At 39.5% G+C, this 14385-nt stretch overlaps 2 pseudogenes; one reads left to right on the top strand and one right to left on the bottom strand.

The window, feature by feature from the left end:
• LOC114104832 (antigen WC1.1-like) overlaps positions 1 to 14385 on the top strand; it is a 76519-nt pseudogene that overhangs the window by 13786 nt on the left and 48348 nt on the right.
• Positions 2041 to 3558, bottom strand: LOC114104945 (elongation factor 1-alpha 1 pseudogene; annotated as a pseudogene).

Below are 14385 nucleotides of genomic sequence, written 5' to 3' on the forward strand. Positions count from 1 at the left end.
TTTTATTCTATTCCAATTGTCTTAATGCCTGTTTTGGTGCCAAAACTGTTTTTGTTTCTATAGCTCTGTGGTATAAGTTGAGGTCCAGTATTGTGATGTCTCCTGCTTCACTTTTCTCCTTAAGGATTTCTTTGGTTCTTCCTCTTCTTCTTATTCTTTTTTTTTTCCAAATAAATTTTATAACTGCTTTTATAATTCTGTGAAGAATATCATTGGAATTTGATGGGAATTTCATTAAATCTGTATAGTGCCCTTCATAGTGTGGTTATTATGACAAAATTAATTCTGCCTATCCAGAAACATGGGAGTCTTTCCATCTTCTAAGGTTTTCTTCAATTTCTTTCTTTAGTGTTCTGTAGTTTTCCTTTGTAGAAGTTCTTTACCTGTTTTGTTAGATTGAGTCCCAAGTATTTAGTATTTTTTTGAGGCTATTGTGAGTGGGATAGTTTTGATATATATTTTAGCAGATTGATCATTGGAGTATAGGAACATAATTGATTTATAAGTGTTGATTTTGTATTTTGTTGTCTTGATGAATTAATTTATGAGATCCAGAAGTCTTCTGGTGGATTTTTTTGGGTCTTCTAAATATAGGATCATGTCATCAGCAAATGGAGATACTTTGAACTCATCTTTTCCTATTTGTAATCTCTAATTTCCTTCTCTTGCCTATTGCTCTGATAGAGTTTCAAGGACTGTGTTGAATAGGAATGGTGACAGTGGTCATCCTTGTCTATAGAGGAAATGCTTTCAGTTTTTAGAGGAAATTCTTCCAGTTTTTCCTCATTCAGTGTAATGTTGGCCATAGGTTTGCATATAAACCTTTACAATGTAGAGGTAAATTCCTTTTATCACTAGATTTTCTAGTGTTTAGAACATGAATGGCTGTTGTACTTTGTCAGATGTTTTTTTCCTGGGTGTATTGAGATAATCATGTGATTCTTGTTTTTAATAAAATCTGTTGATGTGGTGAATTACATTTATTGATTTCTGTACATTGAACCAACATTGCATCCGTGGACTGAAACCCACTTGATCATGGTACAATATATTTTAAATATGTTTTTGTATGCAGTTTGTCAATATTTTATTACGAATTTTTGCAACTATGTTTATTAAGGATGTCGATCTGAAGTTTTCTTTGATGTGTCTTTGTCTGGTTTTGTTATTGATGACTGGTTTTGTAGAATGGGTTTGGCAACATTCTTTCCTTTTCTATCTTATGGACTAATTTGAGGGGAATTGGTGTTAGTTATTCTTTAAAAGTGTGGTAGAACTTGGCTGAGCTCATCTGGTCCTGGGCTTTTCCTTGTTGTAAGGCTTTTGATAGCTGCTTCAAGTTCATTACTTGATATTTATCTCTTTAAGTTTTCTATATGTTCCTGGTTCAATTTGAGTAGGTCATATGTCTCTAGGAATTTGTCAATATTATCAAGATTTTCTAGCTTATTGGAATATAAATTTTCAAAATAGTTTCTGATGATCTTCTGGATTTCTGTAGTGTCTATGGTGATTTATCCTTTTTCGTCTCACATTTTGTTTATTTGAGTTTTTCTTTCTTTTGGTTAGTTTGGCTAAGGGTTTATAAATTTTGTTTATCCTTTTAAAAAACAAACTTTTTATTTTATTGATCTTTTGTATTTTTATTTTTATTTTTTATTGGTTGTTCAAAACATTACAAAGCTCTTGACATATCATATTTCATACATTAGATTCAAGTGGGTTATGAACTCCCATTTTTACCCCAAATACAGATGATCTTTTGTATTTTTTAAATTCTCTGATTTTAATTATTTTCTGTCTTCTACTAATTTTGGTGTTGGTTTGTTCTTTTTCTGGGGCCTTGAGATGTAATGTTAGATTATTTATTTGTTATTGTGCTATTCTCTCTCTCTCTCTCTTTTTTCTCATTAAACTTTTGTTTTAATGGGTCTCAAAATTCTGTGACAGATTTTTGGTCAAGTTGTTTCCATTAAAAAGTACAGATTTTAAAAACTAATAACTTAAAACTGCCACACACAAAAAACCAGGATAGTTCACAAAACATTTTCCTTTCCTTCTGAAAGTTTTATGATGCATTGTTATCATTAACCAGTCTTTTACTATTAAACTTAAATGGCCAATTGAGACAAACAGTTCTGAGACCATTCTTCCACCACTGATTAAGATTGGGGTGGCAGGTATTAGGGGTAATATTCATTTAGTCTTCTGAGCTTTCTGGGCAGACTTGGTGACCTTGCCAGCTCCAGCAGCCTTCTTGTCCACCGCTTTGATGACACCCACAGCAACTGTCTGCCTCATATCACGAACAGCAAAATGACCCAGAGGAGGATAGTCAGAGAAACTCTCAACACACATGGGCTTTCCTGGAACCATATCAACAATGGCAGCATCACCAGATTTCAAGAATTTAGGGCCATCTTCCAGCTTCTTACCAGAATGGTGATCAATCTTTCAGCTCGGCAAACTTGCAAGCAATGTGAGCTGTGTGACAATCCAGTACAGGAGCATAGCCAGCACTGATTTGGTCTGGATGGTTCAGGATAATCACCTGAGCACTGAAACCAGCTGCCTCCAATGATGGGTCATTTTTGCAACATTGCCACATCGAACATCTTTGACAGACACGTTCTTGACATTGAAGCCCTCATTGTCTCCAGGAAGAGCTTCATTCAGAGCTTCATGGTACATTTCAACAGATTTTACTTCAGTTGTGACATTGACTGGAGCAAAGGTGACCACCATGCCAGGCTTGAGAACATCAGTCTCCACTCAGCACACAGGGACAGTACCAATACCACCAATTCTGTAGACATCCTGGAGGGACAGACGCAAAGACTTGTCATTTGGATGAGTTGGTGGCAGGATGCAATTTAAAGCTTCAAGCAGTGTGGTTCCACTGGCACTGCCATCTTTAAGGGTGACTTTCAATCCCTTGAACAAAGGCATGTTAGCACTTGGCTCCAACATGTTGTCACCATTCCAACCAGAAATTGTCACAAATGCTACTGTGTCAAAATTGTAGCCAATTTTCTTAATGTAATTGCTGACTTCCTTAACAATTTCCTTATATCTCTTCTGACTGTAGGGTGGCTCAGTGGAATCCATTTTGTTAACACCAACGATTAGTTGTTTCACACCCAGTGTGTAGGCCAGAAGGGTATGCTCACAGGTCTGCCCATTCTTGGAGATGCCAGCTTCAAATTCATCAACACCAGCAGCAACAATCAGGACAGCACAGTCAACCTGAGATGTGCCTGTAATCATGTTTTTTATAAAGTCTCTGTGTCCTGGGGCATCAATGATAGTCACGTAATACTTGCTGGTCTCAAATTTTCACAGGGAGATGTCAATGGTGATATCACGCTCACGTTCAGCTTTCAGTTTATCCAAGACCCAGGCATACTTGAAGGAGCCCTTTCCCATCTCAGTAGCTTCCTTCTCAAATTTTTCAATGGTTCTTTTGTGGATCCCACCACATTTGTAGATCAGATGGCCAGTAGTGGTAGACTTGCCTAAATCTACATGTGCAATGATGAGAGTCTTTTCCTTTCGCATTTTGGCTTTGATTTAGCGGTGGTTTTCACAACACCTAAGTTCTGGCAGCAAACCCAATGCGAAAAAGCTCATTCTATTCTCTTAATGTGTGAGCTCCATGCTATGAACTTTACTCTTAGAACTACCTTAATTCTATCCCAGAAATTTTGATATGTTGTATCCCTAGTCTTATTTACTTCTAAGAATTTTTTAAAATTTCTCTCTTGATTTCTTTTGCTATTATTCATCATCCAAAAGTGTATAACTGAATCTCCATGTATTAGAATGGTTTCTGTCATTTATCATTGAATCTAATTTCATTCATTGTGATCTGATAGAATGCAAGTATTATCTCGATTTTTTACAGTCATCTTAAGGTTCAACTACCGGTGCATCCTACTCAAACTCAGTCACATTGTTATTGATAGGATTTAGGCCTTCATGGGTTGTTGAACTGAGAACAGTTCCTTACTGGCTGTTGGCTAGAGACCTCATTCAGTTTTTTGCCACAAGAATCTCTATAACACAACTCACAACATCGCAACTGGCTTCATCAGAGTAAGCAAGCAAGAAAGCAAGATAGGTCAACAAGAGAGAAGCCAGTCTTCTTTTTTATTTTATTATAATTTTTATTAGAGCATTGTAATTATACATATAGTTGGGCTCATTCTGACAAAATCATACATGCATGGAATTTGATTTACTCCATTCCAGTCCCTGGTATGCTTCCTCTTTTCTTCCCTTTCTTCCTTCCTCCCCCTATTCACCTTCCTCTACTCTACTGACCTTCCTTTTACTTGTTAATTGGTTTATTTGTGATTGGTAGTCTATCCACATATATAAAGTTGGAATTCACTGAGGTATATTTATACATAAACATAGTGTGATTTTGTTAAATCTATTCCGTATTCTCTCCTTTTTCCTGTCCCTCCTCCATCCCTCTCAATCACCAGAGTCTTTTTGAAGCCTAATCTCTTATGTGAAGTCTCATCATTTTTTCCAAATTCTATTTGTTAGAGTCAAGTTATTATTTCAACCCTCACTCAAGGTGGGGATTACACAAGGGCATAAATACCAGAAGGCTGAAATAATTGGGGCATTTTAGAGGTGGCTGCTAACTACAGTCTATTTGTTTCTAAGATAAATAAGAATGCTTCCTAAGGGATTGAAGAAGAGAGAGAAGATTCTTCCACTGGCCTGATGACTGTGTGATCTGTAACTAAGATGGGGAGGCTGGACCCTTCCCAGCTTTAGACACATTTATATCCAGAGTTTTCAGAAGGTCTGTTCCCAGTGGTGTGTCCAGAGCTGGGTCCTACCAGCTAATGAGATATAATTGTGAGGTCTTTCCAACTCCATGTTTAGTGATGCCATAAATACTTAATGGCCACATTATGGGCATTATGGCTCATGCCTGTAATTTTAGCTACTCGGGTGGCAGAAGGATCACAAGTTTGAAGTCAGCCTTGGCAACTTAGTGAGACCTGGTCTCAAAATGGAAAAAAAAAAAAAGGATTGGGGAAGTAGTTCAGTGGTAGAATGCTGTTGGATTCAATTCTGAGTATCTCTCTCATTTACACACACACACATACACACACACAGCCACAGTGGGGATATTTACACCCCCCAAAAAAATCAATAAATGATATATGTCAGGAATTCTTTTTTCCCCAGAGTTAATTTTAGAATATTATCAGCATACCACATATGGTCTCCTAACCTTATGCACTGTGTCTGTGTCTGTCTTGCAGGTATGGAGCTGAGGTTGAAGAGTGGAGGCCACCGCTGTGAGGGGAGAGTAGAGGTGAAGCACCAAAAAAAATGGGGCAGTGTATTGAATCTCCAGTGGCACTTGAAGGAGGCAACTGTAGTGTGCAGACAGTTGGGATGTGGAGCTGCTGTTGAGGTTCTTAGAAGGGCCCATTTTGAGCCAAGTGTTGGGCCCATTTGGCTTCTAACTCTTCACTGTCAAGGGACAGAGCTAACTATCAATGATTGTGCACACTTTCAATTGAAAACCTCTGATCAATATATCTTATTCCGTGGTATGGAAATTGGAGTCATCTGCTCAGGTAAGGCCTGTAAGGTCTGGTGGGGATCCTGAGTGGGAACGCCTGTGTCATTCTTGGGAAGACTATGGAATATGACACTGTTGCCTTTTGAGTATACTTGAGCCTTCTGTCTCAGAGTGATTCCTAGAGCATTATGGACTCAAAGGAACATAAGGACTTACTTAGCCCTAGATAGTAAAGATTTCAGAACTTAGGGTCACTCCCTCCTTCAAATCTCTGTGATGCATCTTAAGAGGCAGGGAGGTGGGGATCACAGAGTCTAACTTGGAAGCTAGATGATCTGTGTTGTGAAGCTGCTCTACAACTATCTACCTTAGGACATGGAGATCTCTGTGAGTCTTTTTTCCTTAGTTATTGAATGAAGCTCTGGGCCTCAGTTTTCCCTAGGGTACTTTGTAAGCATGAGGATCCCTGATTTATGGTCAAGTCATGTTTTGGTAGAAGTATTCATGGTTCTGAAATAGAACTTGTTCAGGAATATTTAGAAGATTGGACATAAAGTCATGTCCAAGCCCTAAGAATCCACAAAGGATTTATTTTATTTTTTTAATATTTGTTTATTTTTTTTAATTGTACACAATAGTTTATTTTGTTTATTTATTTTTATGTGGCACTGAGGATTGAACCCAGGGCCTTGCATGTGCTAGGCAAACGCTCTACTGCTGAGCCACAACTCCAGCCCACACACAGGGTTTATTAAAATGCATTTGGGGTAATTCCTAAACATAATCAGAAGACTATAGGACATCCCTCATATCCCAGTCCTGCTATAAAACTTGTCTGTCTTCAATTTCCAGAATCATAGGCAAGAGTCTAGAGCCACAAACTAATCCAAAGATATTAGTTTTCTTTGACTCCACACATCTGAGCCCAGATAAGTAGGATGGGCTTCTGGAACCCAGGGCTTCAGGTAAAGGAGTATCTGTGTCTTTCCTAGGTTATCTTACAGGATGCAGCCATTTTAGCTTTGTGGGTATTGTTGGTAGTGGGTTCTCAGATTTAACATTTTAGGGAGTTATAGTGAAGTCAATTTAAAAGGGACAGTGTTTTTTTTTTTCCTTCCTGATCCTTTGATTTCTTGCTACATTGGCCCATTTGAGTTCCTGTAAGTGTTATGCTTGAATTCAGGACCCCCAAAAGACCACTGCTGCAGTCTGGCTGGGCACAAATCACGAGCCACTGAAGCAGGAACAAACTTTATTTCTGAACTCCACCAGCACACTCCACACACACTCCCTGGAAACTCTCCCGAACACCACGCAGCTCCTCCAGGAACCAACAACTGGAAATCCCTCTCCCGGAAATCCCTCCTCCTGCACTTCCCCAACCAATGGGAACTCTCTGGGAATCCCCACAAGAACTCCAAAGTAGCAGGCTGAGGCAGACAGTAAAAGTCTAATATACAACTGAATCAATCCAGCATCATCTTAATGGCTTGCCTCTCAACCAATACTATTGGCAAAATGCCAGGGGCCATTCTGACTTGGCTGTGGCTCTCAGCATCTCCTCCCTTCTGTTGAATTAAACAACAAGCAGTGTGGCTTAGGGACCGTGCCTGTTAGGTTGTCCAATACACATATGGTCTTACCCATCATTGGATGAGCTGACCTCAAGACGTCAGCCTCCTGTCTTAGGTTGGTACCACTGCAATTGGATCTTACCCATCAGTGACTACCAGTCCAGCATGCAGCTATACTTGTGGATAGGCTTATGCACCAGTGTGGGGGGGTGAGGTTCTTTGCCTCACCTCTGTTGGCCCCCAAATTTGGCCTTGGTGCCAGTGGGGGGGTGAGGTTCTTTGCCTCACCTCTGTTGGCCCCCAAATTTTAGACCATCACTTGCAGAAGGGAGGAGGATACAGAAATGCCACGACACCAAGCCAATTGATGGCTCCTATGGAAAAATTGTACCACCAGTGACACCATCAGCAAAGATATGCCAGCACTACCACAATTCGCTGCACCAACAGATAGTTCACAATGCATACAAGTGATTCATAGTCCAGGCAAGTTCTGCAAGCAGTTCAAAGCAGAGGAATCTATCAATGTGTCCATTTCCTCCCAAAGTAAATTGACTCCTTGATTGAGCATTACTTGTTGAGTTATTATTCATTGATTCATCAGTTTATACAGTTTACTGTGATAGCTATCGAAGAAGCTGTAGTTTGGTTTTATCTTTGTCTTCAGCGGCACTAGGATGAAGATAGGAATTCTGGCAATGATGGCTAAAAAAAAAAATTATGTAACATTCCAACAGGCACTAAGAAAACAATTTTCTGAACAATTTACATTATCCTGAACAGACTTATTAAATATAATGAAAAGGAAAGGTGAAAGTAAACAAACAGATCTGTTAACCTCCTTATTTGTTCACATATTAAAACAATACTCAACAGCTGTTTACCCAATTTAAATTAAACCATTTAAATCACGTGAATAAAAAAAAATTCGGATCCATTTTTTCATGAGCGCTCCTCATATATGATATGTGGACATACACACATACAGACATACAACACAAAACACAAGTGTGCACACATAACATACAACAATAAGACAATAGTAAAGGCCTTGTAGCTTTACACAGATGAAATCTCCATTGAAATGTTTAAAAACTCCACAGTCAAAAAATAAAACTGATCAGAAAAACATTAATCTAGGTCTGTATGAGCTCAAAAAATAAAATCGAACTTTATGATGTGGGAAAGGGCAATAATAAAATAGATATTGAAAAAAGACATCCTAGTTACCACCTGGGTTTGACTCTTTTTTGGATATCCCATCCTTTTTTTTTTTTAAAATTTTTTATTGTTGTTTGTTCAAAACATTACAAATTTCTTGACATATCATATTCCACACTTTGATTCAAGTGGGTTATGAACTCCCACCTTCACCCCATACACAGATTGCAGAATCACATCAGTTACACATCCATTGATTTACATATTGCCATACTAGTGTCTGTTGTGCTCTGCTGCCTTTCCCATCCTCCACCCTCCCCCCTCCCCACCTCTCCCCTCCCCTCCCCTCCTCTCTCTCTACCCCCTCCACTGTATAACCCTGAGGGTCTCCTTACATTTCCATGCAATTTCCCTTCTCTCTCCCTTTCCCTCCCACCTATCATCCCTGTTAAATGTTAATCTTCTTCTCCTGCTCTTCATCCCTACTCTGATCTTAGTTACTCTCCTTATATCAAAGAAGACATTTGGCATTTGTTTTTTAGGGATTGGCTAGCTTCACTTAGCATAATCTGCTCTGATGCCATCCATTTCCCTGCAAATTCTATGATTTTGTCATTTTTTAATGCAGAGTAATACTCCATTGTGTATAAATGCCACATTTTTTTTATCCATTCGTCTATTGAAGGGCATCTAGGTTGGTTCCACAGTCTTGCTATTGTGAATTGTGCTGCTATGAACATCGATGTAGCAGTGTCCCTGTAGCATGCTCTTTTTAGGTCTTTAGGGAATAGACCAAGAAGGGGAATAGCTGGGTCAAATGGTGGCTCCATTCCCAGCTTTCCAAGAAATCTCCATACCGCTTTCCAAATTGGCTGCACCAATCTGCAGTCCCACCAGCAATGTACAAGTGTACCCTTTTCCCCACATCCTCGCCAGCACTTGTTGTTGTTTGACTTCATAATGGCTGCCAATCATACTGGAGTGAGATGGTATCTTAGGGTGGTTTTGATTTGCATTTCTCTGACAGCTAGAGATGGTGAGCATTTTTTCATGTACTTGTTGATTGACTGTATGTCCTCCTCTGAGAAGTGTCTGTTCAGGTCCTTGGCCCATTTGTTGATTGGGTTGTTTGTTCTCTTATTGTCTAATTTTTTGAGTTCTTTGTATACTCTGGATATTAGGGCTCTACCTGAAGTGTGAGGAGTAAAGATTTGTTCCCAGGGTGTAGGCTCCCTATTTACCTCTCTTATTGTTTCTTTTGCTGAGAAAAAATTTTTAGTTTGAGTAAGTCCCATTTGTTGATTCTAGTTATTAACTTTTGTGCTATGGGTGTCCTATTGAGGAATTTGGAGCCCGACCCCACCAAATGTAGATCGTAGCCAACTTTTTCTTCTATCAGACGGCGTGTCTCTGATTTGATATCAAGCTCCTTGATCCATTTTGAATTCACTTTTGTGCATGGTGAGAGAAAGGGATTCAGTTTCATTTCGTTGCATAAGGATTTCCAGTTTTCCCAGCACCATTTGTTGAAGATGCTATCCTTCCTCCATTGCATGCTTTTAGCCCCTGTATCAAATATAAGATAGTTGTAGTTTTGTGGATTGGTTTCTGTGTCCTCTATTCTGTACCATTGGTCCACCCGCCTGTTTTGGTACCAGTACCATGCTGTTTTTGTTACTATTGCTCTGTAGTATAGTTTGAAGTCTGGTATCGCTATACCGCCTGATTCACACTTCCTGCTTAGCATTGTTTTTGCTATTCTGGGTCTTTTATTTTTCCATATGAATTTCATGATTGCTTTCTCTATTTCTACAAGAAATGCCGTTGGGATTTTGATTGGCATTGCATTAAACCTATAGAGAACTTTTGGTAATATCGCCATTTTGATGATGTTAGTTCTGCCTATCCATGAACAGGGTATATTTTTCCATCTTCTAAGATCTTCTTCTATTTCTCTCTTTAGGGTTCTGTAGTTTTCATTGTATAAGTCTTTCACCTCTTTTGTTAGGTTGATTCCCAAGTATTTTATTTTTTTTGAAGATATTGTGAATGGAGTGGTTGTCCTCATTTCCATTTCAGAGGATTTGTCGCTTATATACAGGAATGCCTTTGATTTATGTGTGTTGATTTTATAGCCTGCCACTTTGCTGAATTCATTTATTAGCTCTAATAGTTTCTTTGTAGACCCTTTTGGGTCTGCTAGGTATAGAATCATATCATCTGCAAATAGTGATAATTTAAGTTCTTCTTTTCCTATTTTTATGCCTTTAATTTCTTTCGTCTGTCTAATTGCTATGGCCAGTGTTTTGAGAACTATGTTGAACAGAAGTGGAGAGAGAGGGCATCCCTGTATTGTTCCAGATTTTAGAGGGAATGCCTTCAGTTTTTCTCCATTCAGAATGATGCTAGCCTGAGGCTTAGCATAGATTGCTTTTACAATATTGAGGTATGTTCCTGTTATCCCTAGTTTTTCTAGAGTTTTGAACATAAAGGGATGCTGTACTTTGTCGAATGCTTTTTCCGCATCTATCGAGATGATCATATGGTTCTTATTTTTAAGTCTATTGATGTGGTGAATAACATTTATTGATTTCCGTATATTGAACCAGCCTTGCATCCCAGGGATGAATCCTACTTCATCATGGTGCACAATTTTTTTGATATGTTTTTGTATCCGATTCGCCAGAATTTTATTGAGGATTTTTGCATCTAGGTTCATTAGAGATATTGGTCTGTAGTTTTCTTTCTTTGAAGTGTCTTTGTCTGGTTTAGGTATCAGGGTGATGTTGGCCTCATAGAATGAATTTGGAAGTTCTCCCTCTTTTTCTATTTCCTGAAGTAGCTTGAAAAGTATTGGTATTAGTTCTTCTTTAAAGGTTTTGTAAAATTCTGCTGTATACCCATCCAGTCCTGGGCTTTTCTTAGTTGGTAGTCTTTTTATGGTTTCTTCTATTTCCTCCATTGATATTGGTCTGTTTAGGTTGTCTATATCCTCCTGACTCAATCTGGGCAGATCATATGACTTAAGAAATTTATCTATGCCTTCACTATCTTCTAATTTATTGGAGTATAAGGATTCAAAATAGTTTTTGATTATCTTCTGTATTTCTGAAGTGTCTGTTGTGATATTGCCTTTTTCATCCCGTATGCTAGTAATTTGAGTTCTCTCTCCTCTTCGCTAGCATCGCTAAGGGTCTGTTGATTTTGTTTATTTTTTCAAAGAACCAACTTTTGGTTTTGTCAATTTTTTCAATTGTTTCTTTTGTTTCGATTTCATTAATTTCAGCTCTGATTTTAATTATTTCTTGCCTTCTACTTCTTTTGCTGTTGTTTTGCTCTTCTTTTTCAAGGATTTTGAGATGAAGTATGAGATCATTTATTTGTTGGTTTTTTCTTTTTTTAAGGAATGAACTCCACGCAATGAATTTTCCTCTTAGAACTGCTTTCAATGTGTCCCATAGATTCCGACATGTTGTGTCTGTGTTTTCATTTATCTCTAAGAATTTTTTATTTCCTCCTTGACGTCTTCTATAACCCATTGATCATTAAGTAACCTATTGTTCATTCTCCAAGTGATGTATGCTTTTTCCTTCCTTCTTTTATCATTGATTTTCAGTTTCATTCCATTATGATCAGATAAGATGCATGGTATTATCTTTACTCCTTTATATTGTCTAAGAGTTGCCCTGTGACATAATATATGATCTATTTTTGAGAAGGATCCATGTGCTGCTGAGAAAAAAGTGTAACTGCTTGATGTTGGGTGGTATACTCTATATATGTCAATTAAGTCTAGGTTATTAATTGTGTTATTGAGTTCTATAGTTTCCTTATTCAACTTTTGTTTGGAAGATCTGTCCAGTGGCGAGAGAGGTGTGTTGAAGTCTCCCATGATTATGGTATGGTGGTCTATTAGACTCTTGAACTTGAGAAGAGTTTGTTTGATGAACATAGCTGCACCATTGTTTGGGGCATAAATATTTATGATTGTTATTTCTTGTTGGTGTATGGTTCCCTTAAGCAGTATGTAGTGTCCCTCTTTATCCCTTTTGATTAACTTGGGCTTGAAATCTATTTTATTTGATATGAGTATGGACACTCCTGCTTGTTTCCGAAGTCCATATGAGTGATATGATTTTTCCCAACCTTTCACCTTCAGCCTATGTATGTCTTTTCCTATCAAATGCGTCTCCTGTAGGCAGCATATTGTTGGGTCTTGTTTTGAGATCCATTCTACTAGCCTGTGTCTCTTAATTGGTGAGTTTAAGCCATTAACATTTAGGGTTATTATTGAGATATGGGTTGTTCTTCCAGCCATATTTGTTTATTTCTGTTACTAAACATGGTTTGTTTTCCTCTTTGATTATTTCCCCCCCTTTACTGTCCTACCTCCCACTGTTGGTTTTCATTGTTATTTTCCATTTCCTCTTCCTGTAATGTTTTGGCGAGGATGTTTTGAAGAGATGGTTTTCTAGCTGCGAATTCTTTAAACTTTTGTTTATCGTGGAAGGTTTTAATTTCATCTTCCATCCTGAAGCTTAATTTCACTGGATACACAATTCTTGGTTGGAACCCATTTTCTTTCAGTGTTTGAAATATGTTATTCCAGGATCTTCTAGCTTTCAGAGTCTGTGTTGAAAGATCAGCTGTTATCCTGATTGGCTTACCCCTAAATGTAATCTGCTTCCTTTCTCTTGTAGCTTTTAAAATTCTCTCCTTATTCTGTATGTTGGGCATCTTCATTATAATGTGTCTAGGTGTGGATCTCTTATGATTTTGCACATTCGGCGTCCTGTAGGCTTCTAGGATTTGGGATTCTGTCTCATTCTTCAAGTCTGGGAAGTTTTCTCGTATTATTTCATTGAATAGGCTGCTCATTTCTTTGGTTTGGAGCTCTGTACCTTCCTGTATCCCAATGACTCTTAAGTTTGGTCTCTTAATGTTATCCCATATTTCTTGGATGTTCTGCTCATGGTTTCTTAACAGTCTTGCTGAGCTGTCTATGTTCTTTTCCAGTTGAAATACTTTGTCTTCATTGTCTGATGTTCTATCTTCTAAGTGTTCTACTCTGCTGGTAGTATTCTCCATTGAGTTTTTAAGTTGGTTTATTGCTTCCTGCATTTCTAGGATTTCTGTTTGTTTGTTTTTTATAACCTCTATCTCCCTGTATAGTTGATCCTTTGCTTCCTGGATTTGTTTGCGTAATTCATTGTCGAAGTGATCTTTCATTGTCTGATTTTGCTGTCTAATGTCTTCCTTGATACTCCAGATCATCTGAAGCATGTATATCCTGAATTCTTTATCTGACATTCCATCTGTTGCCGCTGTTACCTCTTCTAAAGTTGCGTTGACCTGCATTGCTTGTGGTCCTTTCTTTCCTTGTCTTTTCATACTGCTTGCGTATCTTTCCTGCAGGCGAGGGCGGCGGCTCTGCTCTCTCCTTATTCCAATTGGGGTGTCGTGGCTACCACGCTGGCAGGTCACTGGGCCTGTTCTGGGCGCTGGCGGAGGCTCTGTTCTGCCCCTACTCCAATTGGGGTGACGAGTGTATCACGCCGGCAGGCCACCGGGCCTGATCCGCCAGTCGGTTGCAGGTTTGCCTACCCTGCAGGCGCGGGCGGCGGCTCTACTCTGCCCCTACTCCAAATGGGGTGACGTGTCTGTCGAACCGGCAGGCCACTGGGCCTGTCCCGCTGGTCGGTCGCAGATCTGCCCACCTTTCGGGCACGGGTGGCGGCTCTGCTCTGCCCCTACTCCAATTGGGGTGTCGTGACTACCCCGCCTGCAGGTTGCTGGGCCTGTTCCTGGCACGGGCGGCGACTCTGCTCTGCCCCTACTCCAATTAGGGTGGTGTGTGTACCATGCCGGCAGGCTCCTGGGCCTGATCCGCCGGTCTGTCGCAGGTCTGCCTACCTTGGAGGCACGGGCGGCGGATCTGCCCTGCCCCTCCTACCACGCCTGCGGACCCCTGGGCCTGATCTGCAGGTTGGTCACAGGTCTGCTCACCCTGCGGGCACAGGTGGCGGTTCAGCTCCGCCCCCACTCCAATTGGGGTCACGTGGCCACCACAGCGGCAGGGCCTGATCTGGGCGTGGG

Source organism: Marmota flaviventris, chromosome 3 (genome assembly GCF_047511675.1).
Source record: "Marmota flaviventris isolate mMarFla1 chromosome 3, mMarFla1.hap1, whole genome shotgun sequence".
NCBI classification, from domain to species: Eukaryota; Metazoa; Chordata; class Mammalia; order Rodentia; family Sciuridae; genus Marmota; species Marmota flaviventris.